Source organism: Staurois parvus, unplaced genomic scaffold (genome assembly GCF_062004578.1).
Source record: "Staurois parvus isolate SC_StPar_1 unplaced genomic scaffold, SC_StPar_1.0 ptg001272l, whole genome shotgun sequence".
Lineage (NCBI taxonomy): Eukaryota > Metazoa > Chordata > Amphibia > Anura > Ranidae > Staurois > Staurois parvus.
Genome location: NW_028319068.1, coordinates 208,159 through 221,523, shown reverse-complemented (window position 1 = coordinate 221,523; position 13,365 = coordinate 208,159).

Genomic DNA, 13,365 nt, shown 5'->3' with positions numbered 1-13,365 from the left:
GAAGCGTGATCAGAGATGGACATGACCTCTTTATTAGAACTAACCAATGACTTCAACTGTTTATGCACTATCATTATATAGTCCAGGCTTGAATACGAACCATGTACATGAGAGATGAAAGTATAATCTCTTGAATGTTTCACTCTCCAAGCATCCACTAATTGATATTGATATAATAACCTCTTCAATGATTTCAATTTTCTACCCCCCTCTCTCTGTACACATGATGATGCATCCAATTGAGGATCCAAACACAAATTAAAATCGCCAGCCACGACAAGACTTACCTTTTTAAATTTTCCTTAATGCTCCCTCTAAGAAAGTCACTGGATTTTTATTCGGGTAATATTAACTAATGTATATTCCACTCTGAAGGGGAGGGAGTCGGGGCAGCGCCAAGACGGAAGAGGAAATAAAAAAAAATAATATAAGACTCCTTCTCCCAGATACCATCTTCCTGACTTCTGCCCTCTACTCTTAGAAAGTCCCTCTGACGTTCAACCCTTCAAGTTCCATTTTCTGCAGTTCTAATTTTTCACAAACATCACTCACATCTTCTGGAAACCTCAGCCTTGCAGATCTTCTATCTTTCCATCTGATCAGGCATGTTGGAATGCCCCAGTTATTGAATTATTTTTTCTCTCATTTGATGTAATAATGGTTTCAAAATCCTTCTTCTAGCTAGGGTCTCTGGTGCTATGTAAGTAAAGATATACAACTTTGTTTCCTCATATTTTATTTCTGAAGTATTATGTAGGTTTTTCCAGATTTTTTTTCTCTGTCCTCATATTGATGAAAACGGACTATAACATCTCTAGGGCTTTCCGCTGACACTCCTTGTGGCCTCCTAATCCTATGCACTCTCTCAATTTTCAGATGCTCTGTCATTGGTCTCCTCAGTAACGGGTTAAACACTTTCATAATTTTGTCATATACAATTGTGTTCAAAATAATAGCAGACATCACTAACCTGATCAATCACTGTTTTTGGTAGAAATAATATTTCTACATGGCAAATAATTTACTAGCAGGTGTAGTAGAGTAATAGAAATCCAACAGACCCAACAGTCATGACATGCATGCTGCTGATTCTGTGTAATTGAATCACTAATTGAAAGGGGCATGTTCAAAATAATAGCAGTGTGGAGTTCTATTAGTGAGGTCATTCATTCTTTGAAAAACAGGTGGCAATTATTGCCCTTATTTAAGGAAGGAAGGCAGCAAATGTTGTACATGCTGGTTACAGTGCATTTCTCTCTGAAATTCTGAGGAAAATGTGTCGTTCCAGACATTGTTCAGAAGAACAGCGTACCATGATTAAAAAGTTGATTGGAGAGGGGAAAACATATAAAGAAGTGCAGAAAATGATAGGCTGCTCAGCTAAAATGATTGCAAATGCTTTAAAATGGCAACCAAAACCTGAAAGACGTGGAAGAAAGTGAAAAACTACCATTCGAATGGATAGAATAGCCAAAATGACAAGGACTCAGCCAACAATCAGCTCCAGGAAGATCAAAGAAGGTCTAATGTTCCCTGTGAGTACTGTTACAATCAGAAGATGCCTATGTGAAGCCAAGCTATCTGCAAGAAGCCCCCACAAAGTCCCACTGTTGAAAAAAAGACGTGCTGAAGAGGTTACAATTTGCCAAAGAGCACATTGACTGGCTTAAAGAGAAATGGCGCAACATTTTGTGGACTGATGAAAGTAAGATTGTTCTTTTTGGGTTTTGTGGCCGGAGACAGTTTGTCAGACGACCCCTAAACACTGAATTCAAGCCACAGTACACTGTGAAGACAGTGAAGCATGGTTGCGCAAGCATCATGATATGGGGATGTTTCTCATACTACGGTGTTGGGCCTATTTATCGCATACCAGGGATCATGGATCCGTTTGAATACATCAGAATACTTGAAGAGGTCATGCTGCCTTATGCTGAAGAGGAAATGCCCTTGAAATGGGTGTTTCATCAAGACAATGATCCCAAACACACCAGTAAACGTGCAACATCTTGGTTCCAGACCAACAAGATTGACGTTATGGAGTGGCCAGCCCAATCCCCGGATCTTAATCCAATAGAAAACTTGTGGGGTGACATCAAAAATGCAGTTTCTGAGGCAAAACCAAGAAATAGAGAAGAACCGTGGAATGTAGTCCAATCATCCTGGGCTGGAATATCTGTTCACAGGTGCCAGAAGTTGGTTGACTCCATGCAACACAGATGTACAGCAGTTCTCAGAAACAGTGGTTATACAAGTAAATATTAATTAAGTGATTCAAAGGAAAGCAAAATCTTCAAACATTTTTCAGTTTATATAGTGAATGTTTGAGTTTGTAAATAAGAATACAAACACTGCTATTTTTTTGAAGTCTAATATTCACTTTTCTGCTGTTTTTTTAGAGGAACAACACAAATTTGATATATTTTTCTTCATGTTTTGATTTGGAATAGAATGTGTAGTGTTCCCAATGAATTTGTGTGTATGGAAATAAAAGCTGTTAGGATTTTTAGCTTTATACACTTTTTCAACACACTGCTATTATTTTGAACACAACTGTATATGCATTATGTGTTGGACGATCACCACTATCAGTTTGTTGCCCTTCTTGGGCTGTCTGTAAGTTGCTTGCCCCAGTCTTAGCTCTTAGCTCTCATCTCAGGGGGATACAGGTGGGTAACCTGGACAAACTCCAGCTAAATGATCAGTCCTCCTCATCTCTATCAGTCAACATCCAGCAGACCGTATAAACCAAACCTAATTATCGATCATTGCAACCACTACATGACTACCCCTTACACTACAAAAAAAAATCATCAGACAGCGCAACAGACAGAATCTTGTCCACAGTTAAAAACAGGAATGGTAGAGATTTTTTTCCACAACAAAATCTCTCTCACTGTAGACATTTCATGAAACTAAGTGACTGTACGAGGAAGCCAAAGACGTAGGTGTGTGTGGGGTGCGGGTGGTAGTGACCCCCCCAAAGTATCCTGCCATAAATCAAATGCCTGGTGTCACTGTGTAATAGAGCAGCTGCAGCAAGTGTAATGGATCATTAGGCATACCCACACTCATTTTACACTGCTGGGCTTGAGCTGAGGCTGACAGATCACCAGATAGCACAGCGGGAGCCGGCAGTGCATGTAGTCCTGCCTGCTGCTCTATACAGCCTGTATTCTGATTTAACTTGCAGTGCTACTTCCCAGCTTGGGGGAGGAGCTTTGCCTGGGCCCTGGAGCGAAGAGCACTTGTACAGTGCGGTGTAGCCACCGGCCTGCCATATGGATGAACCTTGTGAGCCCTGATGCAAAAGCTGACCTGGGCCCCCCCACTATCACCCACCACTTCCACCGAGCACCAAGATATTCCCACCATGCACCAAGATACTCAGAGTGGCTAAAGACCAGGGGTAGGCAACCTTTGAGAGGTGGAAATCTACCTGAACAATATGAAAGACCAAAGATCACTGTAGTTCAGGGTCCTTTTTTTAACAAGCAAGGGTCAACTAAATATTAAGGAAAACTTAGTAAAATACAATAAAATAAATGTCACTGTAAAAAAAGTAAACTTGGCCTACCCTAAAACTGGACAGTGTCTGTTGACAGTGTCACCTCAAAGTAGAGGTGAAAGTAAATCCCTGTGTCCCAGAGCATGGGTGCAGGCTTGTCCTGTCATCAATCCAGAAGGCTAGCAAATGTAAACAGGAAAGGATCACTGCTACTCCTGACCAGCCCAAGTGAATAAATGATTATGAGCAGCCACAACCTAGATGTTTCCACCACACACCCTGATGCATTTCACCCTGCCCACTGGGGCTGAGTCATGGGGCAGTGGATTTTGCCAGTAGAGCAGTAGATGGTGTCAATAGTTTTTATTTTTATTAGTTTTTACTATATCATTTTATTATTTTTTTTTAGGAGCCCTGTTGGAGGATTTTGGTGAGATATCAGGGGTCTAAACAGACCTCTGGTGTTTCACCCTTGAGACAGAGAATGGAGAGTGAGAACACAGCCCTCAGTCTCCATCTCTGCAGCTGAGTCATGGACAAGAATAGCTCTGTAGAGAGCTTCCTGTTCATTCATAAACACAAGCAAACAGGGAGCCCAGGCAGCATAAATAAGAGTAACCTGGACAGGAGGAGTGGCATATGCAGGACCCAGGACCGATTCACTCCATTTTTCTCCTGCAGCTTCTGAATGGTGGCAGGAGACTAGGAGATAACGGTGTTCGTAGGGCGCTCTGCAATGCTATGACCTCCAGGAGAAAAGGATCTTGGGCATCCAATGGAGGGAAGGTAGACCAGATGATATGAGAGCACACTGTGCACTGGAACAGCTCTTCAAGAGTGGAAGCAGACTCTAAAGTAAATAGCAAGGAAGGCGCCTCTAAGTGCAGTATGCAGCAGTTTATCGAGTAGTAAAGGTTAAAAGCACTTACAAGATAGCAGTCAGATAAAAGCTCATCAGGTATAATTCCAGGGAGAGGAGGAGAAGCAGGCTTTCAGCAGCTGCAGGAGGATAATGAAGTGGATTGGTTCCTGTATATACTGCTGCCCCTCCCATCAATGTGTAAAACGAATGTGACAGGAAGGCCACACAGGCCCCCTAAAGCATGGGACATGGTTGCTATTGCAATCGCTGCATCTGCAGTCTGGGTTGTGGGTGGGGGGGCAGTGTGTGTCTGCTCCCAGCTGTCAGTGTTGTGTGGTTAGTGGGGTGGGGACATCCCAGGTAGGTGAGGAGTACAGAGAGTTCCTGATAGGTGACATGGACCTTGTGCTAAGACAAGGTCATCCAGCGTCCAGGGTGAACTTGCCAATCTGCTCTTCCCCCCGTGTTAAGCATGAGCAACCAATCATCTTACCCACACCTGATAATTCTGATAACTACACCTGATCATTATACCTAGATATAGAGTGCAGAGGTCATAACTGGGTAAGTTACAAAGTGCAAGGTTTTGAAGGGGATGCAAAATTAATGTACAGAGTGCAGGAGTCAATGTTTCTCTCTGTTTTCACCTGGTGATCTGGCCAGTAACACACTTGTATTAGAGGTACAGTCCCCACTCTGGAGGAAGGAGCATAGGGGGCACCTTTGGACAGCAGCAATGTCAGTCTGGGGAGGAAGGTAGTCTTTAGATGGACTAGCAGATTTAGATACACTAACAAATTTAAGTCAAACTCCAGATATTTTAAAAGTAGTTACAACGAACCGTATTGTTTCCCATTTTGGGATAAAGGTTTTACATAAATACAATCTGATCATTGTAAGCACCTCTGTCAGTGGTAAATGGTTTGTCTCATCCCTCTATAACTGATACATTTGCTTTTCAGATTTTTCTTTTGAAAAACAACAGGCTTACTGGGCAGTTCACCTGCTGAAAATAGAAGAAAGCCTAAAAACAGATTCGGTGGGGGCTCTGTGCTGTTAGAATACACTGATCAGTGCTGCAGCTGATTGGCTGCAAGCCACTGATCAAACAAGGTTTTTCAGCAGTCCCATTAGACCGAAGCTGGTTTAAATATCAGCATATTTCTTGTTCAAACATTTTATTGGCATTATTACATAGGGAGAGAGACATTAACAGTAGGCATTGGACATTATATTGACAGCAAGATACAGGGGGAAAATATGTACAGTGTCAATGTCCTTATATAGAGAGGGAGAGCAAGGGTCAAGAAAACAAAGCAGCACAACTTATGATGTCAGGTAAATAAAAATTAACAAGACATATTAACATATGGCAATGAGAATGATCAGCGTGGGTAATGACTCTCCCGTGCTGCATGAGGAGTTAGGGGCAGACAGAGGAGGACCAAGGAGGGGAGGGGAGTGGGAGGGGGGTGGTGGGGATGGCTCCATGGTTGTCAGGGAAGGATGTAGTAATTTGCGTGTTCGGTTAGTACTGGAACCAGATTAGTGCTGAAAATATATAGTTTGCATATTAGGGAAGAAGAAGTGATTCATCAAAATTTTGCGGTAGGAAACAGTCTACCCAAGGATTCCAAACATTCAGGAATTTAGGGATTGTATCAAGGATTGTGGCTTCCACCTTTGCGTGTATCATGGCTTGCGTTACTATAGTTTTAACAGCAGCAATGCTTAGAGTGGGGGATTTCCAGGATTTTGCTATAACCTGCTTGGCTGCTGTGGTTACTTGCAGGATGAGTTTGAATTGCAATGTAGTTACGCCAGGGGGGGCGTAGATTGAGAAGAGCTGTTGTCAGGGTAGAGATCAGCATCTTTCTAATGGGTTGTATACCCAGATCAAAATGTGTCCAGTCCCTGCTAAACTGAATTTTGATCTCTGTGTACCCAGCTTTACCTTATTGCTTGCTTCAGCAGCCTTCATCCAGTGCTGTGACTGATTCCCAGCAGATTCTGTGTACACTTTACAGGCTACAGTCACACTCCAGCCCTTTTATCATACCATAAAAGGTTAATGTTCCTGTATGGTATGTGATGATGCTGAAGTTTGCGTGAAGGAGGAGAGCATTAGAAATGGCTGGAGCAAGGAAACGGGTATATGAAAGAAGCTAGCACACACACACTTTTCTTTACTTTCCAGGAGTTGGGATATATTTTGGCTTTACCCCACTTGCTGTTAATGCTCAGATTCTTGAATATGTTAGGAATATGTTTGACAGCTCCCAGTGCCAACGTATAGTGCAGCTGGGGATCAGGAGCTCGGGTTCAAGTGACAGCCATTCTCCCCACGGCACCCCAAAAGACCTCTGGCGGCACCCCGGTTGAGAGAGGCTGATACAGACTGTTGGAGAAAAGCTTTTCTGGATTTAGGCTGACAGCAAGACTTCCTTGTTTAATAATGAGCTAACAAACTACATTGCCCAGAAGAGCTAGCTAATGGGCAGAGGCAGATAAATACAGAAGCCTGGAAATCAGAGGACAGAAAGTGGATGGTGAGGGCTGGAGAGCAGGTGTGAGGGGATAGCTGTTTGGGACACCAGAGGTCCGAGCTGGGCCAGGCTGTAGATAGTGAAGGAGTGAGAAGAAATTGCTGACAAGCCAGACTGACAATCCTTTGAGCAGACGGACCGGAGTGCTGTCATCTGGAATGATCTGTGTCAAAGGAATCCGGAGAACATGGGGCCCCCAACTGCAGAGAGACTATCCGCTACCTGACCAAGGCCATGTATCAGGTGAGCTGCAAGTTGCAAACATTGCTAAGGTCAGTTACTTTCTTCTCAGTTTAACATCCTTTGTTTCACAAGTTACATGTCTTAAGGCCTAGATTATCCAGTGTATCCTGCCTTGTGACCTACTAATCATTACACTTTCAACACATCAAATCATCAGAGCCTGATGCAATATCTGCACAGTTGTATTAGTGCTTTAGTTCTAATCTGTGTCCTTTGTCAAGGCATTTTTTTTAATCGTAGTTTGCTGCCCTTTTCAAGAGAAACTAACCGCGACAGAAGTGTGTTTCTGCCCCTTTCCTTAATTTCGGCCTAATTTTAGATTTTGCTCTGTGTGTACTAAAGAGACACCATCCAAATTCAACATCACTTAAAGGAGCAGTTCCCTTTTCTTTGTGTTCACCTTCTCTTAAGGAAATCCTACCTTTGCATGACAAAAGATTTAAATCCTCATGTGCACCAACTAGGGCCCCATGGAGCACACAGAATATTGGACACTGCGATTTAAAGGGACATTGACCTATCTAATTAAAGAGCTCTTTCTTTTTCTCAGAATTAAACTCAGCCACCAGTACCTGAGAGCCCAATGTGCGTTAGTATGCCAATTCAATTGTTTGCCCTTCTCACTTGGGAAGGAACATCTCAGGGCTGTGGTTAAATTCTGAATTGCAGGACATCTAGAATTGGTTTGAGTATTAGCTGTTATTCCATGCACATACTTTCTTGTTGTTCTACTGTGCTTGCTTTTTGACCTCAATATACCAAAATATTAGTTCACTCTAAACTATGTGTGAGCCTATTTTTTGGTTGTAGGCAGAGGGTTCTTCTGGCCAAAGGTCTAAGGTGGTGTCAGCAGGAGTTAGGTTTCTAAGGCAGGCTCAGGAAAAACAGGGAACCCTGAAAATTACTAAGCAGCCCTCAAGAGGAAAGGGGACAGACTAAAACATTTAATGCGAACATGGCTTAATGTAGCTTAACGTGTATTAAACTGCCTAAATCTCAATCCATTGACTTGAAACTTTGCACAGCCCAAGTTCTCAACATCCCAAACATGTCCTAGAAGTTTCATAGATTTCAGCCTTCCACAAAAAAAATGGGGGACATTGAGCTTGTTTTTTTGGGAGCTTAATGTGGCTTAATGTACAAAAAAGAGCTTAGATGGTGACCAATTTCCCCCAAACTTCACACATTAGAAGACTTTATCTATGTCAATATATTCTGAAAATTTCAGGTCATTTGGTAAATCACACCAAAAGTTATTCACATTAAGCTATATTTTACAGTGCTAAAACATTTAATGTGAACAACTTAATGTCAAAAGAGCTTAACGTACCATAATGTGCCTAACTCTCAATCAATTGACTTGAAACTTTGCACAGCCCAAGTTCTCAACATCCCAAACATGTCCTAGAGGTTTCATAGATTTATGCCTTCCACAAAGAAAATGGGGGACATTAAGCTTGTTTTTTGGGGGGCTTAATGTGGCTTAACATCCAAAAAAGAGCTTAGATGTTTACCAATCTCCCCCAAACTTAACACAATACAAGACTCTATCTCAACATATTCTGAAAATTTCAGATCATTTGGTAAATCACACCAAAAGTTATTCACATTAACCACTTGCCTACCAGGCACTTATACCCCCTTATTTACCAGGCCAATTTTCAGCTTTCAGCGCTGCCGCACTTTGATTGACAATTGCGCAGTCATGCAACATTGTACCCATATGAAATTTTGATCATTTTTTTCTCACAAATAGAGCTTTCTTTTGGTGGTATTTAATCGCCACTGGGCGCTTTACTTTTTGCGCTATAAATAAAAAATTGCAAAAAATTTTTTAAAAAAAGTTTCTTTGTTTCTATTATAAGATTTTTCAAACAGGTAATTTTTCTCCTTCACTGATGTGCGGTGATGAGGCAGCACTGATGGGCACTGATAGGCAGCACTAAAGGGCACTGATAGGCAGCACTAATGAGGTGGCACGGATAGGCGGCACTAATATGCAGCACTAATATGCAGCACTGATAGGTGACACTGATGATGGGTACTGATAGACGGCACTGACTGGCATCACTGCTGGGCACTGACTGGCGGCACTGACTGGCACAACCGCTGGGCAGTGACTGGTGGCACTGACTGGCAGCACTGCTGGGCTGCACTGGTGGGTGGTACTGGTGGGCAGCACTGGTGGGTGGGCACAGGTGGGTGGCACTGGTGGGCACAGGTGGGTGGCACTGCTGGGCACAGGTAGGTGGCACTTCTGGGCACAGGTGTGTGTGAGACACTGCGGAGTGGCACAGGTGGGTGCACTGCTGGGCACAGGTGGGTGATCTGCTGGGCACAGGTGGGCGGAGCTAGTGGGCGCACTGCTGGGCACAGGTGGGTGGAAATTGTGGGTGGCACTGCTGGGCACCGATCATCAGAGCACTGATCATCAGTGCCCTGATGATCGGTGCCAATTCTCGCTCTGACAACTGCCGGTTCTCGGCAGTACTTTCCTCACGATCTGACAGCGTGAGGAAAGTGCAGCCGAGAACCGGCACTTGCATTTCCCTGTGATCAGCGTGTCATTGGACGCCGCTGATCACGTGGTAAAAGGCCGCTGCGATTGGCCTTTTACCACATCACCCCCTGGGGCGCGCAGGAGAGCGCGTTCTGGGAGGACGTCATATGACGTCCACCCAGAACTGGCCAGCTGCAGTGCAGCCGTCATTCGGCTATCTGCGGTCGGCAACTAGTTAAGCTATATTTTACAGTGCTAAAACATTTAATGTGAACAGCTTAATGTAAAAAGAGCTTAACGTACCATAATGTGCCTAAATCTCAATCAATTGACTTGAAACTTTGCACAGCCCAAGTTCTCAACACCCCCAAACATTTCCTATAAATTTCATGGGTTTTTTATCTCCCACAAAGCAAGTGAGTGACATTCAACTTGTGTAGCCCCTACCGCCTTGTGTAGTGGCCGTAGCGTGGGACAGCCAATGGGGGAATATTATGAGTGTGTGTTTGTAGCTCACCAGCCAATCACTGGGGATTTCTTGGCTTGTGGTGCATGCTTGGGAAGTGCATTTTTTCACGTTCCAAATACCAGTTAATATTGATACAAAACCTGCAGGCTTCTGCTAGAAAGCTGAACATGAAGAGGAACTTCATCTTTCAGCATAACGACCCAAGCATATATCCAAATCAACAAAGGAATGGCTTCATCAGAAGATGATTAAAGTTTTAGAATGGCCCAGCCAGAGCCCAGACCTGAATCTGATTGATAATCTGTGTGGTGATCTGAAGAGGGCTGTGCACATGGGATGCCTTCGCAATCTGACAGATTTGAAGAGTTTTTGCAAGGAAGAGTGGGCAAATATTACAAAGTCAAGATGTGCCATGCTGATAGACTCATACCCAAAAAGACCGAGTGATGTAATAACATGAAAAGGTGCTTCAACAAAGTATTAGTTTAAGGGTGTGCACACTTATGCAACTATATTATTTTACTCAATTATTTTTACTTCCCTCCACTGAAAAGATTTCAGTATGTTTTTCAACTGATTTGTACAGTTTATAGGTCACATTAAAGGTGGAAATTTTTCTGAAATCATTTTTCTTTGTCTCATTTTCTTACATCACAGAAACCTGACTTTTTTAATAGTGGTATGTCGACTTTTTATATCCACTGTATATATTCATGAGAATTGCTATGTGCTCAATCTTAGTACAGTCTACCTCCAGGCTTGTCCTTCAGAGGTAATGCTTATGTGCGGGAAAGTTTTGACTAGGCCTCAAGCCTAAAAGGGGCCTCACATGCTGATTGAGGAAGAGAATGAGAGAAGCTGGGTGGCTACTGGAGGTACCTGGTACTAGAATGTACCTAAGGGGTAAGTCTGTCTGACCTATTGAAGATCATATGACTATCCATATTTAGCTGTTCCTCTAATAACCAGTGCCAGCTTGTGCTCCTATTGATTCTGCACTGTGAAATACTGAAAGGGTCTGGTTAGTCTGGAGTTCTTTTCTAATATAGTTTTGACATGAATGTTCTAAACCCTATGTCCTATTTCCCAGTTATGAAGTTCCCCAATAAAGAATTCAAAGATGTACTTAAACTGACTTGTGCCCAACATTTCTTTGATCGCAGATCCCTTCACTGGCCTAGGATCTGCATGAAAACAAAATGTCAGCCTTCTCTGCCTTTGAGGGTCCACGCTACGCCTCTGGGGGTCAGGGGGGTGCTGTACTTATTTTTAGGGGAACTAATTGTGGCTTAAAGTACAAAAGAGAGCTTGGATGTTATCCAATTTCCTCAAAATGTATACAATAGAATATTCTATCTATGCCAACTTATTATAAAAAAATCTCAGGTTGTTTGGTAAAACAGACTAAAGATTATTAACATTTAAAGGAGAACTCCGGGCAAAAACTTTTTTTTACATGTTCTTGTTGCTTATCTCCTGCCTTCCCTGAATATGTAATCCATATTCTTGTTATCTGAGTAGTTGTTCTGAAATAGCCTGGGTATTTTTAAATCAAACCCTTAATTCCCATTGGTTTCCTTCTAGTAAGACCGATCACTGCTATGCCTCCTATTCCCACAGACACTGGTCTTGGTGCGTCCCATCTGTAGTTCTGTTCTCCAGCAAGCAGGGATGTATTTCCATCCCTGCTTATTGCAGTGGGCGGACCAGGATACACAGACTGCCGGTCTGTACTGTCCATGGAGGTGGTGTCCTAGGAATGACAGCCCCCCTGGGCTGCTCTGAAGGCTGCATCCAAGGGAGTCTGTAACCCATGCTGCCTGCACATTGGGGTAGCATAACAACTGGCTCAGAATCCTCTGTTTGCTGTACCAACCGAAGACCAGCTTTCGGAAGACCAGCTTTCCGGTTCTGGTAGCCACTGCCCAATGTCCCCCAGTGAAATCACTGGTTGCTAGGACCGCCTGGTATCTAGCAACCAGTGATGTATATGCAAAGCCACAGAATTCACAACTAGGAGGCTCCAACTTTATTCTACTGAGCTGCTCCACCTCTTCCATTGTCCGCCCTGCTTACCATGACTATGGAAGAGTCTGAGAGCTGTGAGTGATTAGGGGAGCAAGGAATAGAGAGACAGAGGATGGCATTCTGTGCTGGAGGAACAAGGGAGTTGAACTAGAGATGGGGGGGCAGCCTGAGCAGAGCAAGCAGCTGGAGAAAGCAGCTGAACACCCTTCACTGGCAGACCTGCAATATCCTTCATGAAAATTCTGCCTCTGCTGCTGTTCTGCACCAACAGTCCTTCTCTGCCTTTACTGACAACTGAGAGTATGGGAAAGGCTGACAGGCTTTAGTGATCACTTTGCTTTGTCTCCTTGTGCTGTGAGCTGAGCAATTGGAGCCAGTAAAGCCTTGATATGTAGTGACATTGAGAGTCTCGTTTCCCCCCCCCCCCCCCTCCTTCTTTCTCTCTCCCTCTCTGAATAACTTTTAGCATGTTTTATGAAACAACCTGAAATTTTCACAATTTGTTGGTACTTGTAGAGCAGGCTTCACTAAATGGTGGAATGCGGTCCGTACACAGACCAAGTGATAGTTCAGTCCAGACCTCAGCTGCACCACCCAGCAGCCTGAACGGACTCCTTTCCTCCCACCACTGCAGATGTTAAGGATTACTGTCCTGCAGAGGGTGGGAGAAATGGCAAGGTGGACGGGGACCTGGACCCCCCCATGCACCCGCCCACCGCAGCAGAGCGGGCGGAAGGAATGGAAGGTCTACAGGGGGAGCAGCAGTTGCCCTCCCCCTGAATACACTTGTCGCCACTGAACCTACAGCAAGGAGAAACTGAATCCCCTCCCCCCCACATTCATTCACCTGCCACCGCTGATGAAGTCACAGCAGAGTGGGCTGGAGGAAAGTAAGGTCTACAGGAGTATGCCCAACCTCTTCCCCCAATGCACTTGTCCACCACTGAACCCATAGTAAGGAGGAGGGTGGGAGGCACGGAGCCTAGTGGCAGCAGCAGGTGTGTGCACCCAGAAGAGGAGTCTACCCTGCCACTCTCCCTGCCCTCCACAACAATGAGTTAAGCTAGGGGAAGATTATGGGGGGCTGTGATGTCAGAGAGGGAGCTGTGATATGGGGGGCTGGGAAGTGAGAGGGGGGAGCTGTGAGGGGTGAGCTCTGATATGAGTGGCTGTGAGAGAGGTGACTTGTAATACTTGGGGAGCTGTGAT